At 46.8% G+C, this 8855-nt stretch overlaps 1 pseudogene; it reads left to right on the top strand.

The window, feature by feature from the left end:
- Positions 1-2221: 2221 nt before the first annotated feature.
- LOC147916914 (small ubiquitin-related modifier 2 pseudogene) lies at positions 2222-6942 on the top strand (annotated as a pseudogene).
- Positions 6943-8855: the final 1913 nt, after the last annotated feature.

The raw sequence follows: 8855 nt of genomic DNA, 5'->3' as shown, positions 1-8855 counted from the left end.
GCATATCGACTGCTCATCCCTGAGATCCCAAGGAACATTCCATAAGGGCAGAGACTTTTGTCCATTTTGTTCTGTTTCTGCAGCACTTACTAGAGTGCTTGGCCCAGAACTGGCAACCCAAAACACTCTTTGAATAACTGAGTGCATCAGAGACCCACAGCCTGGCATGGCCATTCTTCTCAGGAGGCTGGGGGCTGCACCGAATGGCTTCTTGGTCCCCTAAGTGCTGGGGATCTACCTTGTCTAGGTTTTCTTCCACAATTATTAAGATAATCTCTCCTGGTTCTTTGCTTTCTGGCAAGTTTACTCTCACAATTCCAATAGTGTTTGGATGGCCGTCACAGTCCCGTTCCATTTGTTCCTCACAATTACCTGTGAAGGAGGTGGAGCTAATTATATTACCCCCATTCTACAGAGGGGGAAACTAAGGCTGGGGGACATTAAATGTCTTGCCCAAGGTCATGCAAACAGTGAGTGAACCCAGAAGCCCAGCCCATGGCTCTCCTCCACCCTTCCTGCCTTGGGGGCATCTGTGACCATAATGTCATGACTTACTAAGGAAGGTCTTGGAGGGACTTACAAGCCAAAGCCAGGAAGACCTTTCACCCAAAGGAGACAAACATCCTCTTTGATTTAAATGTGTGGCCTCTGGGGCCTTTTATTTTTTCATTTTATTTTTTTATTGAGGTAAAATTCACGTAACATAAAAATAGCCATTTTAAAGTGTACATTTCAGTGGCGTTCAGTACATTCATGATGTTGTGCTGTATCGCACCTATATAGAGTTCTGAGATATTTTCATCATCCCCAAAGAAAACCCCTTACTCATTAGCAGTCGGTCCCGACTCCCCTGCCCTCAGGCCCTGGCAACCACTAATGTGCTTTCTGTCTCTCTGGATTTACCTGTCCTGGGCACTTCATATAAATGGGATCATGTAATTTGTGGTCTTTTGTGTCTGGCTTTTTTCACTTAGTGTAATGTTCTCAAAGTTCACCCATGTTGTAACATGTATCAGAACTTCATTCCTTTTTATGACTGAGTAATATTCCTTTGTATGGAGAGAGATATATATATACACACCACATTTTGTTTATCCAGTCTAGTGGCATTTTTAAAAGATTATGTGAAGAAGTTTTACTTTTGTGGGACGTCACATTCCTTGCAGATGCCTTTGGAGCAGATGCTCTGAGAAGTGGCTCTTCACCTCGGCCTAGCTAAACTTCACTTCTACCTAAAGGAGCCCACGGCGCAGTCGCTTCCCTCGGGGACACTGAGGAGCCCCCGAGGAGGCAAACAGAAGGTCAGAAATGAGTGAAGATTGGGCCAGCCCCGTGGCTTAGTGGTTAAGTGCGCGCGCTCTGCTACTGGCCGCCCGGGTTCGGATCCCGGGCGCGCACCAACGCACCGCTTCTCCGGCCATGCTGAGGCCCCGTCCCACATACAGCAACTAGCAGGATGTGCAACTATAACATACAACTATCTACTGGGGCTTTGGGGAGAAAAAGGGAAAAAAAGGAGGAGGATTGGCAATGGATGTTAGCTCATGGCTGATCTTCCTCACAAAAAGAAGAGAAAAAAAAAAGAACCTCCTGGAGTGAGTTCCAGGCACCGGAAAAAAAAAAAAAGAAATGAGTGAAGAGCCCGTCTTACCGCATGCCCAGTGAGCCCAAATGAAACTGGGCCTGAGAGGCCAGTGGGGGATGGCACTGGGAACGGGCGTCAGGAGACAGCTCTCTGCTCAGCCCCGCTGCAAACCCACTGGCAGCCTGGCTGAGAACCCTCCTCGCTGGGCTTTGCTCCCCTCTCTGTGCAGAGGCAGTTGGGCCGGGCACCCAGGTCCCTCCTGCCTTTCACTCCCGAGGTTTAATCTGTTCATTCTCTGGTGCTGGTTACTCCACGGTTAGTGTCCAGCTTTGGGTTCCCAGGTCGTCTTCCCCTCCACCCACCACGTGGAACTTCCCGATGCTCTAATCACTGGGCTCCGGCAGGAACCCTCTGTGAGGTCATAGGTTCACGCACGTGGGCTCCTGAGCAGTTCTATGAGTTAATTACACGAAGTTTCTGGCTCATGGTAAGTTTTCAGTAGGTGTAGCTGTCAATACTATGATGATAATAACAATAATTATTAATATTTAGTGCATTGGAAAAAGCAGGACAAAAATGTGACCAGCTTGTCTTGTGTGCTGGGTGAATTTCCTTGTTTCCCCATGCGGATTTGAGATGGGAACCGTGGACCTGTCTCGTATGGAGCTAAGCATCATCACCTGTGGCTACCTGGCCGTGAACCACAGCGTCAGCCTCAGACACAAGAGGAGCTGGGCTCTGCACACCGGTTTGTGGTCTATATTTAGCAGGATTCACACCAGAGACAGAGCTTCCTCCGCACCCCACTCCCCACATCCTATTCCTAAGTGGCTTTGAGGATAGAGCCAACTTCTCAATGATATCACACCAGGAGCTGATTGCTACCTTGGATGGTTGGCTGAAACGCAACAAGCTTTATAAACTAGTGTTTCTTGAACTTTAATGTGCTGACAAACCATCTGCCAAACTTGTCAAAACGTAGAGCCCTCTTCGGCAAATGTGGGTGGAGCCTGAGATTGTTTCTAACCAGCTCCCAGGTGAGGCAGGGCTGCTGGTCCTTGGACAACCCCCGAGGTAGCAAGGCCCTACACGCTTCACCCCCTTGCCTGGGCTGTGTGTGTGCTGGCTCAGCCTTCATGGGAGCTTCTGGAAAATCCCTACCACGGCTTCTCCACCGCTCGTTTGGTATAAAAGTGTGTTCCTTGATGACACTAAGAGAGAGAGTCCAGTCAGCTGCGACCAGCCCGGCTGACAAGAGGAGGGGCTGTGGCCTTGCCGTGCTAATAGCCAGTGACCCGGAGCAGAAGGTGCCTTGTGGTCTATTACATCTGCTGGTCTGAGCCTGAGGCCGCCTCTCTTGCCCCATGGGCACAACCAGGCTGCGGGGGACGCTCAGCCCATTGGCGCGGGGATCAGCTGTGTGCAGAGCTCTGAGGGGGCCTACAGGGAGGGTGGGAGTTTGGGCTTCTCTTATCTTGCCTTAGTTTCTGCTCTCAGGCATATGTCAACTGTTAGTGTGACTTTGGGTGTCATGTTACTGCCACATGGGCTGTACCATGTTGCAGGGGGCACGGGGGGGCTAATTCCCCCTTCTGGGGCTGCCTGGGCCAGATCCTGGACCATCTGGTCCCCCAGCTGGTGCTCAGTGTCTACTGGAGGGCGGCCACACTGCCGAGACCATGAAGTGCACTAAGGCATCTGGAATATTCTAAATCAGAAGAGAATGTGCACCCTAATCCTGTGTGAATGTAGGGAATGAGTGCCCCACTTCCCACTGGCCGAGTGGTGCCCGCACTCTGCTCCCTGTCACCCTACCCCTTGGTGCAATTGGCAGCCACAGGGCCTTGGGGCCTTTGTGTTTTTCTCATAACTTATGGGGCAACAGTTTCCTCTAGGAAATAGGGTGGAGAGCCAGAAATCAAATATTTTGTTTTTCCCTTTCCTTCAAGGGGAATAGGAATGTTCTTGGAACAATACGCGTCCCCATTTGGGTTTCATGAGTTTCAGACGTATCTTGTAGGGCGAGGCGTGACCGAGCCTCAACTGGAGATTTTACAGCGCGAGTGAGGGGTAAGGGTCAGTGGTGACAATAACCAGTCTGAAGCCTCTTTAAAGGTTCCTATCCTTCAGACTCAGGGCAGAGGGGCCAGGGCTAGAGCTTCTGGGCAGTCGGGAGTGTGTGCGGATTCCGGGAGACAGCTGAGCCGAGGTCACAGGTCAAGCTGAGCTGGCCCCACAGATGCCTCCCTGTTGGTGGAAACAGAAAAGGAGGCACCAGAATGAAGGCTGATGGGAATGAAATGAGGGGCTTTTCAGAGCAAGAGGGCAGGACAGAGACAGGCTGAGGAGTGGGAGAAATCACCTCTGAGAAGGAACTGGCGTCCGCAAGACTCTTCCCTGGAGTGAGTGTGTTACAGGCAATGTTAACTCAGTTCATCCTCGAAGGATCACTCAGGGAGATGTTTTTATGCCCGTTTTACAGATGCCAAAACTGAGGCTCCTTGACTGATGCAGTGATTTACAGTTACTGTGTGGCCCTGGAAGATGGAGCCCCAGGATCGTGTCTGTCTGCAGTCTGCGGTTTGCCAAGCCCTCCGGGGGATTCTGAGGCGCACCGCGTGCCTGGGGTTGCGTGGTGGTGGCTGTTTTTCGGAAGGGACATTTTGACTTTAAAAACTGAGACATAGCATCTATGAAAGCTCGACAGAGAAAAACAGTCAGCACAAGATGACCTTCTAGAAGCATTCTGTGGATTCTTCAGGCACCAACTTCTGAGCATGGACTAAGGGCAGAAGAGCTTTACAACTGCCTGGAATTGGCGTGTTTAGACGGTGCTCATTGTCTTCTAGTTGATGGTGGATGGTGATTCAAGCTCCCTCTGTTTTCAAGCAGAATCAGGACATGCTGACAGTTTTTGTATTTGCTGATGTTCCCATAAGGTAAGACCTTTGTCTTGAAAAGATTTTATTGACTCAGGGCTTTCAGAGATGCCTCATCCTGATCTGCTGCTGTGCAGAACCTGAGCTAGAACACAAATATTGAATGGATGGCGAGTGTTTACTAGGTGCTGGATATTTTGGAATATGCTTTACATGTGTTGCCTCCTGTATCCTCCCTACAAGCCTATGAAGCAGATACTGTTTTATTCTTATTTTATAGATGGGGACATTGAGGCCCAGAGAGGTTCAGTAACTTGCCCTTGATCACACAGCCAGGGAGTGTGGGAGCCAAGATAGGAGCCCAGACAGGTTAGTTTGTTTTGTTTAAACTTTTCACTTTGGAAAATATTGAACATATACAAAAGGAGAGAGAATTGCATAATGAGCCTCCATGTGTCGATCACCCACTTTCAACAATTATCAATATTCTGCCATCTTGTTTTATCTTTCTGCCCCACATGTGTTGTTGTTCTCTGGAATATTTTAACCCTGGGTGTCCTATCATTTCACTTTGGAACACTTCAGTGAGTTTATGTAAAATACAAAGACTTTTCCTTTTTTATATGCCCATGATACTATCATCACACCCCAAAATGATTCCTTTTGTTTTATTTTTTTGCTGAGGAAGATTTGCCCTGAGCTAACATCTGTGCCAATCTTCCTCTTTTTCCTTTTTTTTCTCTTGAGGAAGGTTAGCCCTGAGCTAACATCTGTGCCAGTCTTCCTCTATTTTGTATATGGGTCACCACCACGGCATGGCTTGACAAGTGGTGTAGGTCTGCACCCAGGATCTGAACCCATGAACCCAGGCCGCTGAAGCAGAGCATGAACAACTTTAACTGCTTGGCCACGGGGCCAGCCCCCAAAATGATTCTCTTATATCATCTAATACTTGGTCCATGTTCAGTTTTCCCTGATTGCCCCCAAAATGTCCTTTTACAGTCGGTATGTCTGAATCAGGGTGCAACCACCCAACACTGTATTCAGTTGATATTTGCTAGTCTCTTCTAATCCATAACAATTTCCCCCTTTTTTGGCCCATGCCATTTATTTGTAAAATATTCTGGATTTTGCTGTCTGTACGTCGGTGGTGTCATTTAACACGTTTCTCTGTCCCTGGTATTTCCTTTCAGCTGGGAGTTAGAACTGGAGGTGGGATTCCATCCAGGTTTAACTTTCTGGAAAGAATCCTTTGTGGGTGCATGCCTTCTTTCTGTTACGTGGGTATCTGGTGATTCAATTTCTAATGATGTGAAGATTGTCCTGTGGGTTCAGGTGGTGTCAGCCTGGTGAAGTGTCAGAACTTCACAACACAGCTCCTGTCAGTCTTTCACCTGTCTTAGCAGCCATCGGTGAGCACTGTCGAGATCCTTTACATCATAAGAAATAGCAAAATGTTGGTTTCCTAATTCTATCATTCTTATCTGTATTCATTTTTTTTTTAAAGATTTATTTTTTTCCCCCCAAAGCCCCAGTAGATAGTTGTATGTCATAGCTTCACATCCTTCTAGTTGCTGTTATGTGGGACGTGGCCTCAGCATGGCTGGAGAAGCGGTGTATCAGTGCGTGCCCGGGATCTGAACCCGGGCCGCCAGCAGCAGAGCGCACGCACTTACCCGCTAAGCCACGGGGCCGGCCCTTTATCTGTATTCATTAGCTGAGCTTCTCCGAAGAGTTTTCCCACATTAACTACTTGCCAGCCTGACTTAAGAGTTTGTGCTCCGAGTCCCTGCTTTTCAATTTTTCATGTGTGCACAAATCACCCGGGGGTCTTGTTAAAATGCAGATTCTGACTCAGCAGGTCTGGGGTGGGACCTGAGATTCTGCACTTTTAATAAGCTCCCAAGTGGTGGAGACGCTGCTGGTCTGCGGACCACACTTTGAGTAGCAAGGCCAATCCATCACCTATTCTGCCTCTCAACTAAATTTTTCTGACTGGTCCTCTCCTCTGCAGAATTCTTAGCTTATCTGTACATGGACAAGCTACTCTGACGCTAAACTCTGGTTTAGCATTCACCCTTATAAAGGCAAGGCTGGGCTCCTGGTGCTGCTTGTGTGCTCGTTCGGTGCGGACCTGGTACCTCTTTGGGAAGAGGCAGCTGAAGTAGGGGAAGACTCCTACTCCCAAGGTAGGAGTCAAGACTGAGAACAACGATCATATTAATTTGAAGGTGGCAGGGCAGGATGGTTCTGTGGTGCAGTTTAAGATTAAGAGGCATACACCACTTAGTAAACTAATGAAAGCCTATTGTGAACAACAGGGTTTGTCAATGAGGCAGATCAGATTCCGATTTGACGGGCAGCCAATCAATGAAACAGACACACCTGCACAGTTGGAAACGGAGGATGAAGATACAATTGATGTGTTCCAGCAGCAGACAGGAGGTGTCTATTAAAAAGGGAATCTGGTACCTTACTTTACCGGTAAAGTTTACTTTACCGGTAAAGTTCTGGTACTTTACTCCAGAGCTCTTCCTCCAGACCAAGACATTCTCAATTAGAAAACCGCAATTTGGTTCTACCACAACCTGACTACTACAGTAGAGTTTCCTCTATTCTTTCATTTTCCCCTTCCCCATTATTTTATTGTACCTAAAGTAACTGGTGTATGTGCACAAGCATATTGCATTTTTTTTTAAAACTAAATGGCCAGTGGTATGTTTTGATTGACATCAAATGGAGATGGGATGGGGAAAAATACTGGTTCTGTGAAAATACCCCCTTTCTCCAGTAGTGGCATGCTCATTCAGCTCTTGTCTTTATATTCCGGTAAGTTATTTTGCTCTCACTGTTTAACAAAAAAAGGACAACATAAAAATCCTTGCATACCTTGTTCGATTGGAGAATTTTAATGTTTTTCGTTTATCATTGTAAAACCAAAGACAATTTTATAACTTTTTTGTATGTAGCTGTTACATGTAGGGCAATCTGTCTTTAAGTAGGGATAAATTACTCTAAAAGAAATGAATCCTAGATAGTTTTCCCTTCAAGTCAAGCGTCTTGTTGTTTAAATAAACTTTTTGTTTAAAATGAAAAAAAAAAAAAGACAAGGCTGGTGGGTTTTAAACTTATCTCTCCTTTCAAAGTCACTTCCCTGCTTTAACCTAAGCTCCAGAGTGTGTTATTCAGACTATAAAATGTTATTATAGCTTAGAATTTTCTCAGAAAAGTTGACCCATCACATAATATCATACTGAGGTGCAATTTTTATTGTTTTTGGGTATGTGTCTGTCTCATATTTCACTAAAGTCGAATGTTTTTCTAAGGGAAAAATGGCCCGGTGGTGTGCCAGGGGGAGAATCATCAACTTCTGGTGCTAAGTTTATAAACAGCTGAGGATTCTGCCTGCCCTGCGTCCAGGCTCCCTTCTTTTGTTAGCAGAAACTTGGTGTTGCTTTGGAGAACTATCTCCCCGAAGTGCTCTGCTCTCACTTGGTCAAGAGGTGGGCCAACCAGACCCTCTCTCCGTGAATTTAAGCCTTGAGTAGAGCAACAGGGAGGCGAAGATGGTTGGAGCTGATTTATTTCAGCGGCAGTGCCGAGAAAGGACTCTCCTCTGTGTCCTCCCTCTCAGGGTCCTGGAGATGATTTGATCCCTTCTTTCGTGGGTCTGGATACTCAGTCTTTCTTTGAATATGTGGGGCAATCCATAATTCCACATGAGTTTTTTTCTGCTGAAGTTAGCCAGAGTAGCTCCCTATTGCTCACTACCAAGAAACCTCAACTGATGGAGCCTCCATCTTAGAGTCTCAGAATGGTGGGACTTACCTGCTAGTACTGTGACAGGAAAGAGAGATGGCAAGCCGACAGGGAAGTGCTTTTGTCATTTGACTTAGTAATGCCAGCAGCACTGATCAGTCTTCAATAGTGGTGACCCATCAAAGGACCCTGAGAGCAGGAGTGAAGATGATGAGTTGGGGCAACGGGAAAACCCCTTGGAAAGAGGCTTCTTCCTCTTGGCTTTTCCAATGAATCTGGTTTTATGGGAAGTACGGTTTTCCCACTGGTCAGAGGGGCATGTGGCATTACAGGCTAATCTCACCTTTATGAGAGAGAAGCGAGACACTACCAGCGTCAAGGACTGGGTCCTATAGTAGGATCCTCACTCCTCTACCTCCTACAGCGACTTCACACCTGGACTGGCAGCCACATCTAAGGAACATTTCAATGATTATGATCTCAAGGAGACCCCTGGTCATCAGAAAAGTTATGTTTGGTATATTCTGCTTAAGAAGGTAGGGAGGGTGAAGAGGGTAGAAGATTATATATCCTTCCCAATTCCTAATGAAATAAACAAATTAGTAAACAAACAAAAATTTAAAAAGCAAAAC

This window comes from Ceratotherium simum, chromosome 6 (genome assembly GCF_057802395.1).
Source record: "Ceratotherium simum simum isolate JZ-2026a chromosome 6, ASM5780239v1, whole genome shotgun sequence".
Taxonomy (NCBI): Eukaryota; Metazoa; Chordata; class Mammalia; order Perissodactyla; family Rhinocerotidae; genus Ceratotherium; species Ceratotherium simum.
This window is presented reverse-complemented; position numbering and strand designations above follow the sequence as displayed.